The sequence below is a fragment of the Anas acuta genome, chromosome Z (assembly GCF_963932015.1).
Source record: "Anas acuta chromosome Z, bAnaAcu1.1, whole genome shotgun sequence".
NCBI lineage: Eukaryota > Metazoa > Chordata > Aves > Anseriformes > Anatidae > Anas > Anas acuta.
Window position 1 is genome coordinate 4,978,985 of NC_089017.1, and position 21,541 is coordinate 5,000,525.

At 52.7% G+C, this 21,541-nt stretch overlaps 1 protein-coding gene and 1 long non-coding RNA gene across 12 annotated transcripts in view; both read left to right on the forward strand.

The window, feature by feature from the left end:
* CNTFR (ciliary neurotrophic factor receptor) overlaps positions 1–21,541 on the forward strand; it is a 171,249-nt gene that overhangs the window by 61,684 nt on the left and 88,024 nt on the right. The window contains exon 1 of one of the 11 annotated variants that reach the window (XM_068666988.1): positions 6,411–6,556. The exons of 8 other annotated variants lie outside the window; for them this stretch is intronic. The gene's annotated coding sequence lies outside the window, so the exon portion shown is untranslated. Of the gene's footprint in view, positions 1–6,410; positions 6,557–6,880; positions 6,952–21,541 lie in introns of those variants that run through there. 2 more of the 11 variants (XM_068666991.1, XM_068666989.1) reach the window with 2 other exon arrangements.
* LOC137848086 (uncharacterized) lies at positions 6,964–17,257 on the forward strand. The gene is made up of 2 exons (XR_011091172.1): positions 6,964–11,170; positions 12,041–17,257. It is a non-coding gene; the product is annotated as an uncharacterized lncRNA (long non-coding RNA).

Genomic DNA, 21,541 nt, shown 5'->3' on the forward strand with positions numbered 1-21,541 from the left:
TTCTTGGCAGAAAATTTGAGAGGGGAGGAAAAATCACCAAAAAAATAGCGTAGTAGGAGAAGATGGGACTCTATCTGCGGCCCGCTCATTAATGGGTGATTAATAAGTGATGTGCTAATGGCGCGTGGGGACCTGGTTATTTGTGTCTTCCCATCTGGGTAGGTTTAGAAGTGTCTACACAGCCATCTCATCTCATCTATATTTCAATGCCATCATCTCCCCTCTTCCTTCTTTCTTCCTTCCTCCACGTGCATCACTTTCACTCCCCCTACCCCGGACGGGGCAGGCGCGGGGTTCATCTCCTCCGGATCCCACCGGTGCTTCGGCCAACCCTGCCATCCCCGGGATAAAGCCATCCCAGCAGGACCTGCCCTCCTGCTGCCTTTTGGAGCTGCTCCCCTCTCCCCCCAGCCGGCTCCTCGGGATGCCAGCGGTTAATCCCCTCTCCCGCGGAGCCCACCCTGCCGACAGGGATAACGCCGCGGCGCAGCCGCCCCTCGGCACATCCCCGGCTCCGGGATTTGTTTTTCATTTCCGCTCTCTCCTCTCGCCCCCCTCTTGGAGAGGCGAGGGTTTGGCAGCAGATCCTGTCGCCCCCTTTGCTTTCCTGCAGAGGATCACGTCTTGGGGGTGTTGTGTTAGCGGCGACGGGGGGCTGAGACGAAGCTGCTGGATGTCTTCTCAGGGAAGGCATTAAAAGCAAATCTGCGCCTTCTCCCTCCTCGCTGCTCCTCTGGGGACCACCACCACGCTTCCCCAGCTCCCTCTCTTTTTTTTTTTTTTTGCTGTCCTGTGCACTTCATTTTTTCTCACAAATCATTTTTGTATTTCTGAAAACTGGTACAGGACAGGGAGGCGAAATGCCAACCCTGCGGGACAGACAGGCAGCGTAGTCGGTATTTGCACTGCTTTAGAACAAGCCAGCATCAGCTGGATCCAGGCTTTTCTTTGCAATATCAGAAAAGCAATGCCTAGGTGCAAGAGAAATGCCTCTTGTTGGGATATGGGATTAGCGGCTGATTTAGCATCCACACCCAGACCTCGTCTCTCAGCTAAGCCAGCAGCCCGGTGTCATTGCATTCATTTCTGGTTAGGTACCAGGTGTCCTGAAGGCACTTCTGAAACTTGTCCGCGTTATGAGAATATGGTGCTGCATTCTGACACTGGCTTTTATGAAGATCAGAGCGGCTGGTGTTCCACACAATGAATTTCTCCCCTTTCTGCTCTGGGAACGGCCAGGAAGCAGTTTATGTGGAGGGGAGGATTTGGGGACAGGCAGCCTGTGTGCGTGTGTTTATAAGAGAAACGGGAGAGGTAAAGCCTCCTGACAGCATGATAAAGAGCCTAAGAAAATAAAGCCTTGAGCTTTGATTGAAAGCCTGGATGCTGCTTTGCCCAGAAAATGCTACTGGTCGGTGTTTGTGCTGCTGCAAGCTATTTACCCAGTGCCTCCTGCCAGCACGTGTTTACATTGCTCCAGAGCAGCTCGCTTTTACAGCAGGGACCTGCCTGTTCCCTTCTGGCTGTGCCCAGCCCTACCACCTGAGGACGAGTTTTTTTGGGGCATGGGGACATTCAGAGCTCCCAGCTGACGAGCAGCACCAGGTCCCCATAGTGCCAGTGGCTTCCTGCACCAAATCCGCCGCGTGCGTGCTCTTGCCTTGTTCAAAGCCGCCTTTCTGGGACCATTTTGCAAGCTGCGCTGCTCCCATGCACATTTCTTACCTTTAGCTGCAGTGTTTCTGGAAAACAGATGCAAAGTTTTCATGGGAAATTGTTCTAAGGTATTTGCTTAGCTCTGGTCATGTGTGGCGGAGGAGCGCACGGTGCCTTGCGGTGACCCAGGAGTCTCTGCTCAATTATTTGCCCATACAGATAAGAGATAAATGCCTTATGTTGCACACTTGTTTTTCCCAGTCTCTCATTTGGGATGAGGTGAGCATAAGCAGGGATTAGTTTGTTAAGCTGCGACAGTTCATTAAACTTCTCGGACTTTTTCTCTGCGTTTCCTCTCCAGACACTGCTGGTGGCTGAGCCGAGTGTGTGTGCAGATACTGTGTGACAAGACAGGCGGTGGCAATTTTCATGATTTCAGTTTCCAAACACCCTTATCTATTTGCAAAGCCCAGAGAGTGCCTGCAAGAACTGTTGCATTTCAGATACTTCTCTTCCTGAAAGCCTGTGGAAGCTAAGTTCATTTTTCTTGGCTATTTTTTACCTTGAAGCAAGCCTCTTTTTTATTTTTTCATTTTTTGAAAACTCTTGGCTTAGATGTGTAAAACTTGGTGAAATTAATGGGAGCCGTGCCCTGAATCTCCTCTGCAGCTTCTACATTCTCTGACTTGTAAACAAGGAGTCTGGTTTGCAGTGGGCTTTCGACCCACCAGAAGAAAACCCCAGGGTTTGCAGATAAAAGGAGGGATGCTCACAGCTCTGCCCTGTTCCCCTGCTAATGACCAGTTGTGCTAATTGTTGTGCAAAGAGCCTGGCGCTGAGATGGGTCGGATCCTGCGGGCACCTCCTGGGCTTTGCAAGGAGGCCAGGGCTTGCAGCACCCGCTCAGGCTCTAGCAAGGGTTTGGGTGCCCCGTCGGGTAGCCCTGCATGGGAATGTGCTCCCGCTTGTGTTTTCCCAACGTGAAAACTCCTCTTTGAGCAGAAACGATTTGCATGCAAAGCCATGCCGCCCCAAGGCGGGTCTCACCCCGCGCGGAGCACAGAAGGGGCAGCTGAAGGGAAGACGTGTGAGCATCTCTGTGCGGCCACAGAAATCTCATTTGATCCTCTGTGGTGGGAAAGGAAATGGAGCAATAACCCAGGACAGTTTAATAGAGTTGGGGTGAAATACGGCTGTTTTTGTAAGCTGGTCTCTGTGCAGTGAGGGCTCTTTAGCCCGTTTGTTGTGCTTGGCTCTGCTCGGGATGTTGGCACCAGCTGCTCTGCAGGTGCACATGTCTTTGGCAGGAAGGAGCTGGGATTTGGGGATTCGCCTTGGTCGGGCTGGGGGAAAGAGGAAAAAAGCAATGAGAGACGATGTTTGTCTCTTGCAGGAGAGGGAGACGCATCTGTGGGAGGGGGAGCACGCAGCCCGGGTGCAGCTCTCATCCCGGAGCCAGGTCCTCTCCTGGTGGCTCCTTTTCCCTTCCCTGGACCAAGCAGGAGCAGATCCTTTAGGGTCAGGAGCTGCAGAGCCTGGCCGAGGCCAGCTCCTGTGAGAAGTTTGTATAAGCTGAGGGCAGATGAGATGGGGAGTGATAATGAGCATTGCCAACGTGTCCCCAAAATCATGAAAATGATGGCAAGGGGAAACATTTCTAGAGCTGAACCCATAGGGATGCAACTTTGGCTGGCCCCTGGCAGAAAGAATGCGTTTTTGGGGTGTGTGGTTCATGGGAACCAGCACCCCGAAAGGGCAGAGCATGGGTACGAGGTGCCCCCTTTATGCATCCTTGAAGGGTTTTCAGCTGGAGGAGATTTTTGTGTGTCTAATCGGATAAATGCCTGATAAATGTCAGATAAATGTGGCAACGCTTTGGGGTCTTACCAAGTCCAGGAGTGGAGTGGGGCTGGAGCCGGGCACAGGGGGCTTTGCCATCCTTCTCCCCTGGCTTCATCCACTCCAGCTGCCCCAGCCTCCAGGCTCCACACCAGTTTTGGAGAATGGGGGCAATGGAAGCAGACTGGGAGCCCTCCCAGCCCCCAGGTAGGGACCCTTGGGCCCCACAGGGAGAGGAGGAGAGGTGGCTGGCGTCTCCCCCAGCAAAACCCTGCGGCCACGCCAGCAGCAGCAGACCTCCGAGCGCTGGCAGCGACCCAAGGCGTATTTGCTTCCTGCCACCCTTTCAAATTAAGAAAACGATTCATTTTATTTCTTTAATTTTCCAAATGGAAGTGAATTGGCCCTGCTGGCAGGTGCCTGATGGACGTTCCCTGCCACCTCCCGAGGGGGAAGGAGCTCGCCTGCCACCCTCCTCCTGCAGCGGGGACCCAGCCTGGCTGGTTGGGTTTCGGGGGACACTTTGTCCTGCTGGGAGCAGACAAAAAGCACCCGGGTGTCCCACCACGAGTAAAACAATCTCAGTGCTGAGAGGTCTTTTGGGGCGGCAGAAGGTGACAAAGGTGACCAAGCAGGCTGTGGCCCCCTCTCAGCTTCTCCTCCGTGGTGTTTTATGAGCGTGGCTTTTCCCCTTGCTTTTATTATGCTTAGCAGAGTGTTTCTCATGCATAGTCCCCTGCCTGCCTCAAGGGGACACTATCAATAAATGACATGGGCTTCACCGGGAGGACGGTGGAGGGTTCTCCCTTGCAAGGAGGCGCAGGGGTGGGATGCTCCCAGCGCCCAGCACCACCGCTGAGTGCCCGGCTGGATGCGTGCATCTTCCCAGCTCCACACAGCGGTGCAGGGCTCTGCTACGCCGGCTGCAGCGACGTCGGGGCCAGGAGGTGGCAAGGGGGAGATTATCCCGTCTGCACGGCGGCAATTATCAAATCTATACGCCGCGTCGGTGACATGAACCGCAGCCAGGCACTCGTGGATGGAGTGTGTGGCATGTAATTGGGTCTGGCTCCCCGATCTCTGTTAAATCTCATAGATCCGCTCCTAATCTCCCGCACCGTAGTCGCTCCTGGAGTTTTTTTTTTTCCACCTGCTGCTGTTTTTCTTGGTGCTGTCTCTCTCCTCGTCTGCCCTCCGCTGTCCCCACCCTGTGCTGGGGCTGGGTGGCAATGCAGAAGCTCAGGGTTTTCAGGTTTTTCGTGGCATCCCCATGCAAACTCCCAGGGTGGTGGGGTGCTATCAGCCGCATCCCCTTTCTGGCGAGCTCACCTCTGTGCCAGGAGCTGGGGTTGAGCTCTGCAACAGCTACAGTGCTCTCATCAACAGGAAACAAGCCCAAGAAACTTGCTCTCCCCCTTGCGTTGCCCATGGAGATAAAAGCTCTGCCACCTGACAGCGAGATAAATTTGAACTCTTGCTAATTCTGGGGTAAAAAGGAAGCTCAGCAGCTGGGTTTCGTAATCCTGCGCGGGTGAGTTTTTCTGGGAGCCGCTGGTGCCGGCTCATTTTTACGTGGGTATTAGGGATGTGACAACTTAATTGCAGAGACTTCTCCAGAGGGGGAGCGGAAATCAATAGGTGTTGGTAAGGCGCTCGTTTTGAGATAAAGTCTATTTGTAAATTATAGTCATTTGTCTCCTTGCCACCTCCAAAGCAGTTAATTGTGAGCTGCCCGAGGCCCGGAGGGGTGCTGGGTTCTGCCCCGGATCAGAGCCGGAGCTCGAGCACGGGGTGCCCGTGCTGCAAAGGGCAGAGCTCGCAGCCCCACGGTGCTGCTGCCACTCTAGAGGGCTGAAGGTTGTGAATTCAAGCCCTAAAGCGTGTCCTGTAATCCTTTTCCTGGCCCGGAGGAGCGGCAGCCTATTCAGTTACCAGGGCAGGGAGGGCTGTGGGGTGTGCGCTTCCCAAAGGGCAGCCCTAGGCTGGAGGGAGAGCGGCCAAAAATACTCGGCTTATTTAGGGACTCGCCCTCCAAGGCTGGAGTGTAGTTTACTAAACAAAAAACACCCCTGAAACTAGAGGCTGAGGTTTGCACGCCGGGGTGAAGGAGAGGCTGGCTCTGCCCCAGATGGCTGCTAGCACAAACCTGGGCACTTCCCTGCTCTCATTCCAGCCCCGCGGGGACGTGGCTCTGCTCGCGCTGATGCTGCTCAGCCTTTGCTCTACAGGTCCTCGATCAGCCACGTGCTGAGCTTTGGGGTATGTTACAAACAGGAGGAGATTCAAGGAGCTCCTGCAGTCCCTGAATGTGGTTGGGGAGGGAGCAGATGGGCTCTGGGCCCAGCTTTGGTGTTGCATGGACAGACGGACACAAATTGCCCCCACCCTGAGTGCATGCTGCAGATTGCTGTGTGCTCACAGCAGTGCCCAGTAGTCAGCAAATTTCGGGGCCACCCTGCACACTGTGTGCAATGAAGCCACCTTAGGAGGATGGGACAGCTGGAGGTGATGGGGAACACCTGCAGAAATCATGTCCACCAGCCCTGTGCCAGCACCCCCAGAAATATCTGCGTGCGTGTGTATTTTTGCATAAGGTGGAAAGGTCTGAACCGGCGCCACGTGTTTCCTACTCCTCTCTCTGCTTAGGGCATCCTTTATTTTTCTGTTTATTCTCTCTGTCTTTTCTGGCCCTTCCCCACTCCCCATCTGTGCAAGCACGACCTCCCAGTGCCGCAGCCCCGACCTGCACATCCTGGGCTTGGAGGCTTCCCGGGGGCCGGCTGTCTCCCTGCACTGCTCCTCACTGGTGCGGTTACACGGCTCTCCTCGGCACCCAAAAACAGCAAGCGACCAGGGAGGACAGCCCTGAGATAAGCAAATAAAGCAGGGGAGGGCAGTAGGGTATTCCTCCCATCAGGCTGTTTGCTGGTTTCAGTTTGGATAGAGGGTTCCTAGAGCCTTCTCTGGAGGAAAAGGCGCACGGAGGATAGAGGAGGAGCATTCTTCAAACCTTATGGCCAAGCCAGAGTGAGGGCCTCCTGCCTCGGGGCAGAGGAGCAAGGTGGGCACGGGGAGGTTTGCAGGCAGCCAGCGAAGCCCTGCAGGTGGGAGCTGGATGCGCCAGTTGTCTGTACGTGTGAGCGGACACGCGGGCTGGTGCACCTCGCTCCGGGGCGCGGAGGAGGCTCGCAGCCTCCCCGGGGGCACGGCCGGGCGCACGTGACGGTATCCGTGCCTTGCACGCCGGCCACGTTGATCTCATGTGCTGAGCTCCTCGCAGGCACCCGAAGGAGTCATCGAGTGCGCGCTGATCACCGTGCGCTGCCAAAATCCTCTGGAATCTGCTCCCCTGCGCCGCCCCTTCCCAGGTCAGCGGCGGGGGCTGCGGCAGCAGGTGCTGAAACCCGTCCCTCCTCGCGACCTGCCTCGCTTGCTTTTCCAGCACATTTTCCGGAGGTCAGTCGTCCCCTCCCCGCCGCTGGATTGCTTTCCTGCCCTTCCCACCTGCTCCTTCCACCCAGCAGCTTTTTTGGAGCTGGAGAGCAGCCTTGAGGGGGGCAGCGGGGGCGGAACATGAGTCGAAGGAGAAATCAATCCCGTCCTTGCCGGGGCTGAAATCTTGGAAACACTGTGCTCCCATCCAGCGGTTCTCGAAGAACCGGGGGCCGAGCATGGCACCAGCTATTTCTGGCCGCTGGCAGCTATTCCTGGCCCTGACCTGAAGCCTGGTCCTTTCCCTCTCCTTCCCTGTCCACAAGGGCGAGCGGAGCTCGGTGCGCAGAGGGGGCAGGCAGGCAGCAAGCTATAAATAATGGCACTCGTGGGTGGCTGCTGGGGAAGGCACCGAGCAGAAAGCATCCCGGCCCCATGGGCAGCTGGCACTCCCTGCCCTGTCCCCTCCCCAGGATGAGCGGGATGCCACGGAGCCAGTGCCGTGCTTTTTTTGTATGGCTTTGGGCAAGGGGAGGGATGGGTCCGAGCTGTGCAGCCACCTCGCACTCGCAGGGCTCCCTTGTTCATCCACCTCCTGCACACGGGATGAGCTTGCCAGGTTCAGCCAGCCACATCTACTGATGGATGGAGCAGAGGCAGCTCCGTGCCACACAGCTTGAAGCTTCCCGAGCAATTTTTTCCTGCTCTCCCTCCCGCTTTGCGTTTCCACGCCCTCACTTTCTGTCCCACTGCCTTTCCACCGTTCCTGTGCTCTCGCCTTCCCTCCCTACCTCTCCCAGTTCCCCCCTGCGCTTTTCACCTCTCCTTCTCTCTCTCCATCACTCCCCCGCGCTCTCACCCACTCTCCTCCCTGCTTCCACTATTTTTATCCTCCTCCTACCCCATCTCCTCTCTCTCCTTTCTCTTCCTCGTGCTCCCCCCCAGGCCCCTCTCTGCAGCCGGGTACCGTTTTGCTCTGCAAACACCAGCTGCCTTGTTTTTCTAGCATCGCGGTAAATGTTTCCGCAGCGCTGTGGAGATCTCCGGAGCCGCCGAACAAAGGGACCTTTCATTTTAGCAGCGGGATGGAGGGCGACCGCGCTGCTGGCCCGAGAGGTCGGCAGTCAGGGGGCTCCCCTGGCCGCATCCAGCCCCCATTTCGGGGAGCGGGGCAGAAGCCCGTGGGGAGGACGGCGCTCCTGGAGCTGCCCGGGGTTTAGATTGTTCCCCCTCCCGCCTCTCCTGCTGTAAACCCGATGTAATCGTAGCAGGAAATTAAACATTTGAAGCGTTAACGTGATAATCTGCTGGTTTAGGCTTTTGGGGGCTGGGAGCTGAGCGTGTTTCTGCTGCCCAGGTGCCAGGAGGGAGGAGGACACGATGATGACAGGCTCCCCCTGGCATTCCCACCCTCCGGAGAAATCTCAGGGAGGGCTCTCCTTCAGCTTTCTGCCCTCCGCCCATCTTCAGGCTCCTGTTTGGGATGGTGTGGCTTTTCCTTTGGCCCCGATAGCCGTATCTCATTGCTCATGCTGGTGGGACCAGGACCAATAGTTAAACCCATTGCTTGGGATGAATTTCTTGGTGCTCTGATAATGCTGGACCAGTCAGCTCAGGACCTGTGCACATCCCACATCCCTAAGGCAGTGGTTTAGGAGCACTGAGGCTGGAAAGGAAACAAATAAAAAGGTGCCATAAGCTTTCAGAGATGCAAAGGACTCCCTGAAAAATCCTCCCTCGTGTCCCTGGGGCAATGAACCCCAGGTGTGACACTGTGAAGAAGGTTCAAGCTGCACTCCAGGACCACCGTTCCTCACAGGAGGGGTGATGCTGGGTGAGGAGGTGGGGGTCTCATCACCAGAGGTGGTGAGGAGCAGGGCAGACCCCGCCAGGATGGCTGTGCCAGGCAGGATGCAGAGTGCATTGCTCTGGGTGGGTTGGGGAACCAGGCAGGCGATGAAAAATGCGCGTCCTGTTGCCTTGTCTGGGCTCCTCAGTGGTCTATAAAGATGGCTGTCATGAATATATTATGTTTTTTTAATTCCTTTTTTATGTCAGACTTGGATTGTCTAATAGACGCTTGCATTGTAATTTTTTACTTTAATAGGAATCATTTGTAGAGAGATCTGCTGAGCTCAGCATCCCGGCTGGAGCTTTTGCATTATCGGGAGTTGCTGTCTTTGCAGATGGATGAGTTTCAAGGATTTCTAAATACACAGGCTTATCTGTCTAAACAAAAGTTCAAACGCCGTGCAGTTCACTGGTTTGGAGCAAATGTCAAATGGGCAGGGACTGGGCCACCGCTGCTAAACAAACCTCTGTCCTGTTTTCTTTTGTGCCAGCTGTGCCTGCGTGATTTTCTTCCAGTGTTGTGTGGCTGTGAGACTGGGTTGACCAAGTGTCTTTGGAAGATCTGGCCAGCTGTGGGCAAGGCAGAGCCTGCTCATCCTGGACCAGAGAAATGGGGAAGGAGTGAGCGACCCTTTCTAAGGAGCATTGGTCCTCTCCAATGGCTGTGGGTGCTCGTCTCGTGCTTTCCTAAATAATGCCCCAAATGGGGCATCCAGAGCCACTGGCTGTGGAAGCAGGGAAAGCTCTTGGTGCATCATGAGTTTTAACTGCAGCATTTCTGATAAAAACACAGCTCTTTGCAGACAGACAGGCCACCAGGAGATGCTTTGGGCTGTTGGTTAGCTTTGTCCCGACCCACGCCTTGCCCCTGTGCCTGTATCTCCAAGGGCAGGCAGAGGGGACCACGCTTTCCCCGGGCGTGCCTGGGATTAAAGTGACTTTTGGTTTAAAACAGGCAAGGCTGGGGGCCAGGTCGCATCCTGCACTGCTTCCCTGCCTGGTCCTGTCCCCCGTCGGGCAGGCTTTGTGGGATGGAGATAGCAGCCTGGCGTGGGAGACAGGAGACCTTTTTCCCTGACACCTGCATATGGTGCGACTTCGGCACGGCCTCTCGCATCCGGTGTTTTCTGTGTGTTTTCCGAGGCGCTTTGCATCAGCTCCTTGGCCAGTGCTGGGGAGGACTGGATTGGAAAGGAAAGGGATTTTCATACTTCATCTTTTTCTCGCCGGGGCCTGAAACGTGAGCGCCTCCAAGGCGTTGCCGAATGAGGTGGTAATGTGTTCATCAGCTGGGAAATCACCGGGCCTCGGAAAAACGGGAAGGGGAGAGATGGAGAGACGTGCAAGGGCTTTCGGCTGCAGAGGGAGGATGTGGGGAGCATGGTGTGGAGGAGCATCCCGATGGCCCTGCACTCGGCAGGGTGTCCTGCCTCAGTTTCCCCACCCCAAGCTGTGGCTGCCCTTAAAGATGCCCTGGAAGCCACGCTCCCCACCCAGGGTTGAGGGAGGCATGGGAAGAGAGAGAACCCAAGTCAATAACCACCTAGACACAGCTCGGAGGTGTAGCAGGAGCCTGCCTGCTGCAGGGCATGGGTTGACCCTTGGCTGTGCCCAGCTGGGAGCGGTCTCCTGCGGGGAGCGGGTTGTTTTCTCCTGGCTGGATGTGGCTTTAGTCTGCAGGACCTCGTGCTGGCCACGGTGGTGACATTTCCCTTGCTTTTCCTGCTCTGTTCCCCACGAGGTGTTGGTACCACCGTGCGCCATCAGGTCACCTGAGATACCTTCAGAGCGTTTTGGTCGTGCTCTTGCCTTGGGTCTGCGCGATGCTCGAGGCAGCACAGCCCACGCGTGTAAATAAATCCGCCCCAAGTGCCTTCCCTTTTCAGTTCTGTGGACTCTTCTACCCTCCTGATATTTGAGGGTAAGGAGAAACGTTCACCGGCCGTCTCTCATTGCTCCCTACCCCTCCTTCCTCTTCCTGTTTACCCGCCTCCTTTTCATTACAGTCTCCGACTTCTCCGTCTCGCACTCTGCTCTTTCTCTACATCTCATTGCTTTTATTGCCTGTCTCTGAGCAGAAACCCTTTTCCTCTGTCTTTTTTATGCAGGATATCCAGAATTGATTGGAGCGTTCCAGGTCAGGCCACGCCGCTGATTTACACCATCACGTATTTTATAATCCTCTGCCTTCGTATATAACCTAACATTTTGTTTGCTGTTTGAGCAGTGGCTGCAGAGCGAAGGCTGACATCACTTTGCTGGCCGGTTTCAGCTAATTTAGACTGCAGCAATGTGTGTGATTAGTTCAAAACACTCCTTGCAGCGAGCGGTGCCGTGCATTTATCAACACGCCGGGCTTCCTCGCTGCCTCGTGCTGCTGCTGGCTTTGAAGGTCTCTGCCATCCATCATGTTCTTGATTAGCCTAAATAATATTGTCATCTGCCAGTTTTTCCTCCTCATTGCTCAGCCCTCTTCAAAGCATTAATAAACAGATTAGAGTACGTTAATCCTCATCCAAAACACCGAGGTGCTTCTCCAGCAGGCTGCCTCCGTGCAGAAAGCATTCAGACCTTTCCAACAGGCTGGGGACGCACGCCGCTTCTTTGCAGAGGCGATATTGGGTCACTCTGCAAGAAACTGGCCCATGCCAGCATTTTATAATCCCATCTGCTGCTCCAGAGCGAAATACCTTTTCTTCAGAAATGTCATTTTGGCCATCTATGAAGTTCAGGTTCTCAGACATAATTAAGAGCGCAGTGAAAGGCAGTAGAAAAAATGCTGTTGCTTTTAATACAGATACAAACACTTTTATTTTCTGACATTCCTACAACTCTGCCCCGTTCACATTATGAATGATTAATATTGGTCTGCGTGACTAAATATGGTTCTAGTGCTAATACTTTCAAATGCAGCTATTGTGCATTTAAATGGCAAGGGACTTTTTAGTAAAATACTTAGGATTTTGGTTTCATGGGAATAGCAGAGTTTAATACGAAAAGTGTAGAGTATTATTGATGAGCGATATGGTGAAATTATGTATGTGGACATATGCTTACAGTTAGATCAATAGATGTTATTAATGTGTAAAGATATCATTTTTATGTTTCTTTTTTTCCAAAGGGTTTTGTGGTTAGCTTATTTTTTGAGCTTATTGATGAAAGAATAGTATTTATTTTGAGAAGTCAATGATTCAGATCAGGGCAATTTTTTAATGGGCTGTAACTTCTAAACAGAGCAATAAATTTTTGTTGTCATTTACAGAAGTATTTCCCTTTGCACTGAAGATGAATGTTGCAGCCTGCAGGTCAATGGCTCAGTTCTCCCCGAAGGTGAATTCTGGAGGAGCTGAGCTGGGATCTTCACAGTGGAAACAGCTGGCAGCTGAAATGTCTTTAAAATTTGTGTTATTTGGGAAAGGAAGCGAAGGAAGAGTGATCACAACCAAGTTCACCATTTTACTATGTATTGCCCAAATTGAAATAAATATAATTTTAAAGAGCAGAAGAAACAGCAGAAACAGCACAACCATGTCGTAGTTTGTAGCCTTCAGCTTCTTGCAAGCAGTTTCTGCTCTGGAGGCTGCATCAGCATCAGCAAAGCCGTGCTTCTTGGAGCTCTCTCTTCCCTTCTGCACTTGGGTTTTCTGCTCATGAATGTGCCCTGGCAGTGACTCTGCTGGTCACTGCTGTGTGAAACCACATGAGTTGTGTTTGCTTTAACCAGCTGGCTGATGTTTGTACCGGGCAGCCCACAATCGCTGTGCTGGTGGAAGAGTGGCTGGTTGCTCCCTCTTCCCTTCCTTGTTGTTATTTTATTTATTTTTTTTTTTTCTGTTTTGGTTTTAACTCCACTGGCTATCTCAAGCTGGGCTGTGGAGAGGCAGTGAAGTGCACTGCAGCTTGCCTGCTCTCCAAAAAGTGAGCAACCTTTCGGGGCCCTATTAGGTGTCCAAAGCATGTACTTTATCAGCTTGATCTCATTCTGCTTGAGCTGCTGCAGGTGTCTCATAGTTGTTGTGGCTGGTGGGTCTGTGCTTGCCCATGAGGACTTCCCCTGCCACTGCCCATGCCTCATCTTCTGATGTCCCGACTCCTTCTGGCTGCCTGGTGTGCACAGCTAGGGGAAACACCTCCACAGAGCTGAGGAGAACGGGGTGACACGGGCATTTGGCTGGGTGGGAGCTCAGCACCCTGACCGCTGTGATGGCTTGGAGGTGCTTCCTGGGAAAAGGGAGGACACCATCCTTCTTTGGAGGGTGTAGATGTCACATCTCCTCCACCGGTTCTGTTTTATCTGTGGGTCATGCAAGCAGTGATTTTTGTAATGCTGGGAAAGAGGTTGGAGAGGTGGTGGTTTGGTTTTGGTTGTCCATGGTGAGACCAAGTTTCTGCTCTAACCATGACTTTGGCTCACGTCCTCGCTGCCCAGACTCTCACCTCGTCCCCTAGCTGTAGGGAAAGCAGGAGGTGCTTTTCATCCATTTCCCCTTTTAGAGGATGGCGGTAGCTCTCCTCTGCTCTGATTTTACTCACCAAATAGGATGAAAACAGATGAGGTCAGTGGCGTCTATACAGGCAGATTTGGCCTCCATTTTCTGTTTACTAGGACTGCATTAGTTATGAATAATGGCGCGTCAAACCACTCGCTCCAAGCAATTTATTCATGGGATTTGGCCCCGCTCGCTGTCTGCGAGCTGCCTGCCAGCAGGGTCTGATTTTTAAAATACACTTGCAAGCACGCAGCCGTACGCCCGAGCTGCTCGTGAACGCATCGGGGCCCCCGGGTGCTGCAGGGTGGGGGTGGCAGTGCCATCGGGGCACCATGGCCGGTCCCCAAAGCCCCTAATTCAGTGTGCAGAGGGGCAGAGGTGGTGTCTGTTTGCAGCAGGGTGCAATTAGATAGATGGAAGAGGAGAAGTGGCGGGAGGCTTTAAATATCCTTCTTTCTCCTTTTGCCCAGGGGACATCATTATGCTAAGCTACGCACACGCACGCGATCCTGAACCTTTAAGGCAGGAATTCCTTCCCCGACTTGAGAGTAGACGGCAATGATTTTGAGTTCGTTTCTCGCCGTCTGGCAAATTTTACGTCTAATTTTTGCTCTGTCACATCCCCGCGGAATAACCATTGATTTATATGATGGCCGAGCCCAGACCAAATGCTTTCTCGCTGGAGTACGGATACCTGTATTCTCTCCAAGAAAGGTTCCTGCTCCCCACGCTTTGATAAAAAGGCCAAAACTAAAGAAACCCCCGCTTGCTGTGATGTCTGTGGAGAAGGGAACACAATAGCCCATGCGTGAAGGGAGGCAATCGCGGGTCAGGTCTGCTCACCCATCGCCGGTATGATGTGCACCGCTCGCTATTGTTTTCTGGGGTATTGCACTTTTGATTGATTGCTTAATTTGTGCGCCTGTGTGATAGTTATTGTCATGTGATGGCTCTTTTGTCGTGCTGGACTGAACGTTTTTATTCTTGGGAGACAGTTCAGGCTCCGAGATGCTTCCCAAGAATGCTTGGGCTGATGTTCCCAGGGGCCATATTTGGAAATCCCAACAGTTTTCTCTTGGCCAAAAGCACCAGTTGATTTTAAGGGACGTTTTGTTTGCGTTACAGTGTGAGTTTCTGGCCCCTGATGTTCTTGGAGGGGGAAAAAGAAAAAAAAAAAAAAAAAAGATTCCCAGCTCACAAGACATTTGCACTAATTAAACAGCAGGGAATTTGTTGCTCTTTGCTGGTTTGTTTTTTCGGCTTCTGTCAGGCTTTTTTTGCACTCGGGTTTCCACGAGCCTTGTTAGCACCAGTTGGCAGCTGTCACGCAACGATGGACGGACTCTTCCTCTCGCCCATGAGATGAGGTTGGTGGGATGCAGAGCGAAGACGAGGGACACATCCCCACCACCCAGTTCATTTGCCTCAGGTTCAAGGTCCCCTCCATGGGCTGTCCTAAAAGAAGGCTCTCCAGTTTATTTGGGGGTGAAGTATTTCAGGAGTCTGTCCTGGTCCCTTCCCTTGCTGCCTCTGTCCCTGGCCATGGAGGGAGCTTTGGGAGATGCCAGTGTCCTCCTAGAGGCTGCAGACCCTCCCCTAGGGACCGCTCTTCACTTGGTAGCCCTATGATTTTTTGGCCTTTTCTAGCCTTTTGGGCAAGGAGAAGCAGACCAGGCGAGGCTGAACTTTCTCCTTTCTTACATGCCCACAGTGTGGTTGGTGTTAGATCATTTGCCCTTGCCACCGGTGCGGGTTGTCAGTGTAAAGCTCCATCTTGTTTTCCTCCTCCTTGAAGTTTATTTTGAGTAGTTTATCCATAAAAGCTGTAAATTCTGGTGCCATCAGGGAATATCCTTCCTTCTGAGTAAATGGAGTCGCTGGAAAACCACCGATGGAGTTGGCTTTGCCACTTCAGCTCTCCTTAAACCTGCAGTCCAGAGGCAGGGAGCCCTGCACAAGCTCTGTGCCTGCTGACACTGCTCCAAGTCCCAGTGCCTGTCACCAAACGTGGATGAGAGGTCGGGGGGAGCACAGCTGCGCCCCTCTCCTCCCCACAGTTTTGCCCTGTTAATCTTCCCAAGTTTCATTTATGGCTGTGGTGAAATGAGAGAGGGGCTTGGGTGGGAGGAGGACAGGACCCTGCGGGTGGTAATAGATGCCCTTGTGTCACTTGAGGAGCGGGGGACTGATGCTGCTGCTCCCTGTGGTTTGGAGCAAGGTGCTCAATCTGCCTGTGCCTGCAGTCCATGGTAAGTGCCCGCTGCTGGTTCCAACAAGTTCCCTGGCTTCAACTGCCAAATTCCCCTCCTGCCCCTGAGTGGTTTCGCCTAAAACTCTTCACTCCAGGGGAATCTGCAGGATTTTTTTTTTTTCTCCCTCCTCCCATCCAAAATCACGCAGTCGACAAAATCTTTTTCCCGTGCTAATCCTCGGCTATGCAGGAGGACTCATCCGGCCCCGCGGTAGTAGGGGAGAGACAGATGTTCAGCAGACAATTAGTGCAGTTGTGCAGTGCTTTCCTGCTCAAAGCCTCCACGCCAGAGCCCCCGAATAAATCACTGCGTGTGTGCCTGCGTCGCCTCGTGCCGCCAGACCTCTGCAAAATGAGCGCAGGTGGGACAGGCTCAGATGGGGGACACCGTGCTCTGCAGAAAAGTCCCCTTTCACCCCATTTTTCTGAGCCCTTTCTGCCCTCGGTACAGCAGCAATAGACATTTAACCACTGCTGAGTCTTTCTGAAGCTATTTTCTCGTGGATTATCTCCCACAAATGGCTTATTTTTTATTTTTTTTTATTTTTCCTAGAGGTTTTCCAAAGTTAAGGGTTAAGTTTTGGGAAAGAACCGACTTTTTCCAATGAGGATAGCAGCACTGGAGGTGAAGGGAACTGACAGTTTCAGCGCAGGGCAGGGAAATGTTAGTGCTTTCTAGAACTTTTGTTTCATTATGAAATTTTCAAACAGTTTTAGAAGGGAGCCAGAAACTGCACAGGATGATTTTAGTTGAAAAAAAAAAAAAAAAAAAAAAACAGGAAAAACAAATCGTGGCTCCTGTTTGACAAAAACTGTGCCTTTTGGCTACAAATCATCCCCAGAAATCGGGCTCTGCGCTGAGCAGGTGGTTCCCTTTCCCCTTTTTCCATGGTGATCGTGAGGTCCACCGTCAGCTTAATTGTTTCCTAGTAATTGGATAGCGTGGGCGTGATGGCATCTTTAAAAACCCAGGTCATTGGCGGGGCACCAGGGTGCAGCTGGGAGGTGCAATGCAAGCCCTGTGCTCCCAGCGGGGCTCCTCGCCTTGGCCTCAGCATCTCAAGATGCGTGTCTGGACGCGATGCTCGGAGGTGTCCGCCCTGCTAGAAGGGTTTCACCCTCCTGCAGAAATGCTGAGGGGGCTTTATGGGTTGTTTTTCCCCCGGCTGGAAAGGAAGAGAGGTGGGAATGATACTCCCCGGAGGGCAGCAGCATCCCCCAAGGATGGGACCCTGCTCTGCACCCACCCAGGCTGGAGAGGGCACAGGGGATGGGGATGACCCAAAAGTGGCCGGCAGCACTCGTCCCCGGCTTTTGGAGGAGTTTTGTAGGTCGACAAGTGGGATAGCAACTGGAGAGCCCGAAACCGGAGCCAAATCGCTTATCCTTCCTCTGTCCTCCTTTGGGCAGCTTTGGAGCTTGCTCAATATTCGCTCTGCAGCACGAACGGGCTCTGTGCAGCACCTAGTGCAATGCGATTAGGCTTGTGGGGTTTTTCTTTGTTTAAGAGAAATCCTTTCAACAAAAAAAGGGGAACTTCTGAAGCGTATCATTCTTCCCCTCTTGCATATGTTCATTTTTGATTCAAACGCACTGTAGAGACCTTTCTTCCCTCGCAGAGCAAAATCCCCTGGAAAAGAGCAGAGCCTGCTTTTGTGCATGTATTTTTACCAGATCTTGAAATAATTTGTGACTTTAAAGGAGAGGAAAAAAAAAAAGGGAAAAAAAAAAAAAAGAAGCTGTTCCTGATTGAGGCCTGTGAGCATTACTGTGATAGAAACAAAAATAATAAGGTAACGAGTGATTCTAACCTTAGCTTAATTAACACATCGTTAAGATCAAGTGCCCAGAAAGGTAGCGGCTCTGTGCTCTTACGCTGAACCTGGAGGCTTGGCGACCCGAGAAACGCATTGCAATTTATTTCTTATTTAAGTGTTTGTTCTCTAGCCCCAGCGAGTAACCCAAGTAATTTCTCCAGGGGAGGCCTGAGAAGGGCTCAGACCCGTGTTCAGGTAGGGCTGGGAAGGAAGGAGCGACCCGAGGAGCTTCGGGGATGGAAGGGTGCTGGGGGAGCCGCCTGTGCGAGCAGGTCGGGAGCGCGGGCTGCATCCCGGGCTGCTGAGAGCAGTCAGGAAAATGGGAGCTGACTGCAACCTTTTAGTGCCAGAGCTATTTCTTGACATACGATGCAGATCGCTTTCTGATCTCATCTCCCCCTGCGCTCAGCTTGGAACCAGAAGGAGAGGTAAATGGGTCAGGATTCCCAGGGGGGCTGTGAGAAGGGCCAAAAAGCAGGCGTCCGCGGGGGAAAAACAGTCGATTTGGCAGGTCTGGAGTTCATTGAGAAGTTATTGCTTTGGAAGGCACAGGAATATCTGTTGGGAGTCATAGAAGAGTTATTGGTGTTGGAAGTTATGATGTAGAATTATGGTGGAGGATATAGAGACCCTTATAGAAGCTCAGCAAACCTGTGAATCCATCTATCTAAGCACCCTCAATTCCCACTGAAATCCTCTTGGAACAATAATAATCATTTAACAAAGGAAATGGTTTTTGACCCAGACAACTAAATGCATTTCCGCTTAGTGCTTCCCAGCCCTCGCCTGATACTCAGCCGTGTGTTGAGGTTGCCTGTTATTTTCCCAGACATCAAAGGATTTGAAGGAAAATGCAACTTGGGAAAATTGATTGTTTGCCATGAAAATCTCCCCTGAAAAGAGCAGTCTGAAGAACAATTAGCTGAAGGCATGTGAGCAGATTGCAAAGCGAAAACACAAAGTCGGTGCATGGGCGAGGATCCCCGGGGAGAGGTGGTGCGATGCCCTGGCAGCCAGGGAGCCGTTTAGGAGGACGAGGAGGGCAGTGCAGGGCTGTTAAACGTTTCCTTTCATCAGCTTTCATTACGGTGGGTATCGCAGGGGGAGCTGCTCCCCACCGACCACTATCGAGATGGCTCGGGTGAAGCCTGGGGGCTTTGTTCCAGGACGATATCACACAGCTCTAAAGAGCAAAGTGGGAGCAAACTGCTCGGATAGCTTCCTCTGGGATTTCCTCCGGATCACCTCCGTCCCGCAGAGCGGTTTGATTTTGTTCAAAGTGACACTTTGCGGCAGAAAGCTGTCAAATCGGAAATGTCACTGGGCTTTACTGGGGGAGAGGGGAAGGAGCATCATCGTGCCACAAAGCCCTGGCTGGGTGGCAAATACTTAATGCTAAATACTAATTTGGGGTTATAAAAGCTAGCTTTCCACCTGCAAGCGAAAATGTGGCTTTCCTGAGGATGAGGAGGGCAGGAGAGGGATGGAGAAGTAAATCCAACCTCGTCCAGCTGGGGCTGGGAAGAGCCACGTCCCCTGCAAGGCCAGCGCCCCGGGGCCCTGCGGAAGTGCCGAGTTCATTTTGCTGTTGCCAGCTCATTATTTTATTTTTGTGTATTTCGCACCCAAAAGAACGATTGTGCTGAGGAGGGATCAATAGCTCAGCCGAGCGTCGAAGTTATTAACTCACAAACAAACAGCGTCGGGCTGAGAGGAAGGAGGAAGAATGTCAATTTTCTGTGCAAATGTTATTGCAGGGAGCCTTCAAAGGAGTGTTTTATTTAGCGAATCAGGGCTATCAGAGACAGTTACTCCCTTGATGGAAGAAGGGGAAGAGCAGGGAATTGAATAATTTATCTGGGAATGCATCTTGGGGAGGTAGACCTTCAGGCTGAATGGCGATCTGAAGGGAGCAGGGTTGTGTGTGAGGAGCAATCCTTCTCTTCCCCGTCCACCTGTCCTCCCCTCTTTGCTCTCACCAGTGGAAAAGGCACTGCTGGGTCCCCTCTTCCCTCAGCAGTTTTGGGGATGTTGATGTTTGCAGGCAAAAACCTGACCTGATTTTTTTTTTTTTTTCCCATAAGGGGGAAAAAAAAGGCTGGATTGTTAAAAGTCCTCTTGCCTCGGGGCTGCACAGTAAAACCTACCAAAGGAGGGCTGCATCCGCTGTGCCCTGGGCACTCCAGCACTGAGAGGAAAGCAGGGCAGGTTTTTAAAGCTTCATCCTTCTTTTTCTTGGGCTGCCACGCCAGAGCTTCACATCGCCTCGCATCCTTTCAAACTCGCTGCGAGGAAGAGTGGCAGCAGGCTGGCAGCTGGGCTGTCCCGGCTCCCAGCGGATCCAGCCAGGCATTAAAGTCTTTGAAATCCCAGCCCTTTTCCCCTGTTATTTTCAGGGCTGGTGGTGACTCAATATGTAAAAAATATTACCAAGGTTGGAGCTGATGCTTGAAATCTCAGCTGCCACGGAGGAGGTGGTTTTGCAACGCATAAACTGCCGCTGGTATCCTGCCACATCCCAAAGTTGCAATGTACCGTGCAACGCAGAGTTTTTAGGAAGGAGATGGAGAAAGTCTCTATTTCATTCCCCTCTGCTCTGCTCTTTTTCCTGCTGCACCAGCGTCAGGGGGGTTAGGGTTTGGGGGTTTTATGCTGTGGTACGGCTCGCTCTTATTTAAGCTTTTGCAGCCTGTCATTATTGGAGCCGCAGCGAGCTTTTCCCTCAAGGTCAGCAGAGACCTGGGGAGCTGCAGAGAGGCAGGGCAGGGAGCGGTGCTGCACCTCTGCCCTGGCCACTTCCCTGCTGTTTCTGCTGTACAAACCCTGGCACAGACGTGGTCTTAAAGTTCCCATGCGTCTCTGGGTGAAAAGCCCGGTCCTGCCTCAGATCAGTGCTCCAGTGTCAGGAAATGAAAGGCAGGGGCAAAACTGTTGCGTGCCACCGCCTGCGTTTTGTTCTTGGGGCTGTGCTGAGGCTTTATCCCTCATGTGTATTGCTGGGGACACAGAAGTGAAACCCTCAGCATCCAAGTGCATCCTCCTCCTGCCCTGTCCTGTCCTGTCCTGTCCTGTCCTGTCCTCTCCTCGTCTCTTCTCTCCTCTCCGGGTGCAGGCAGCGTGCCGACAGATGGCAGGTCCCCGGGAAAACGGAGCTGACATTTCCAGGGAGCGTGCGGCCGTTTTGCCTTTACAAGCCGTAAAAGCAAGAGTGGAAAAAGTGCCCTTCTGCTGCCATGCAGGCACCTGACATTTAAGAAAACTGCATGCCATTAAGGCAAACATCTGCCGGTGGTAGGTTTGCTCTGCGCGGTCGAGCTCTTCTGCAGGGAGCCCAGTTTCTGTGCTGGGCAAAGAAGTCCGGTTGCATTGGTGTGGCACAGCCTGCTAGCTTCATTACCCCAGGCACACCACTGATGAAAAGCCTTTTCCCCAGGTAAAGGGGAAAAAAGAGTGAAGGCTGTTATTGGCTTCACAACCAGCAAAAAAATTTGCCCTTGGATGAAGCTGCAAAATCTGTCCATAAAGCCCAGAATTTTATTCCACATGCGGCAATTCATTTTTTTTTTATTTTTTTATTTTTTAAAAAGAGCCAGCCCGTCACATTTTTGCAGAGCTCTGGTCCCAATCAAATAGCTGGACTGGGAGAGGCATTAGAAAATGGGGGAACAATCTCGCGTTAGTCCATTGGGAAAGCTAATAGACCTTTTCCATCCCAAGTTTGCAGGATTCTGGGATTTTCGCAATAGCTGCTCCACTTAAACCACAGCTCTGTGCATTGCCTCGCTCAAACTGACGGCTCCTTCCCCTGCAGCGGCCCCGCTTGTCTCATTAAAGCTCCCACCTTTCCGCTGCTGAACTGAAAATCAACAAAGGGAAATTTAGGCTGGATATCAGGAACAATTTCCTCAAGTTGACTGTGAAAGCGCCCCCGGGGAGCAGCAGCGGAGGCTTCGTTGCTTGCAGCGTTTAATGGGTTTCCCATCTCGTTGTGGGAGGGAGGCTGGGCAGCGAGGGCTCCTGGGCTCTCCCCAAAATACTCGCAGAGCCTGGCAGAGCAGGGCCAGGGGGTGTGAAGGGGGGGAGCTGAGATCAGCGACCACCCCCCAGTGCTGCTGAAAGGGGGGGTGGTCACTGATGTGTGCGTTTTGGGGCATGGGATCTGCGAGGTTTTGGCACCCGTTTTTACCAGGGATGCTCCCAAAACA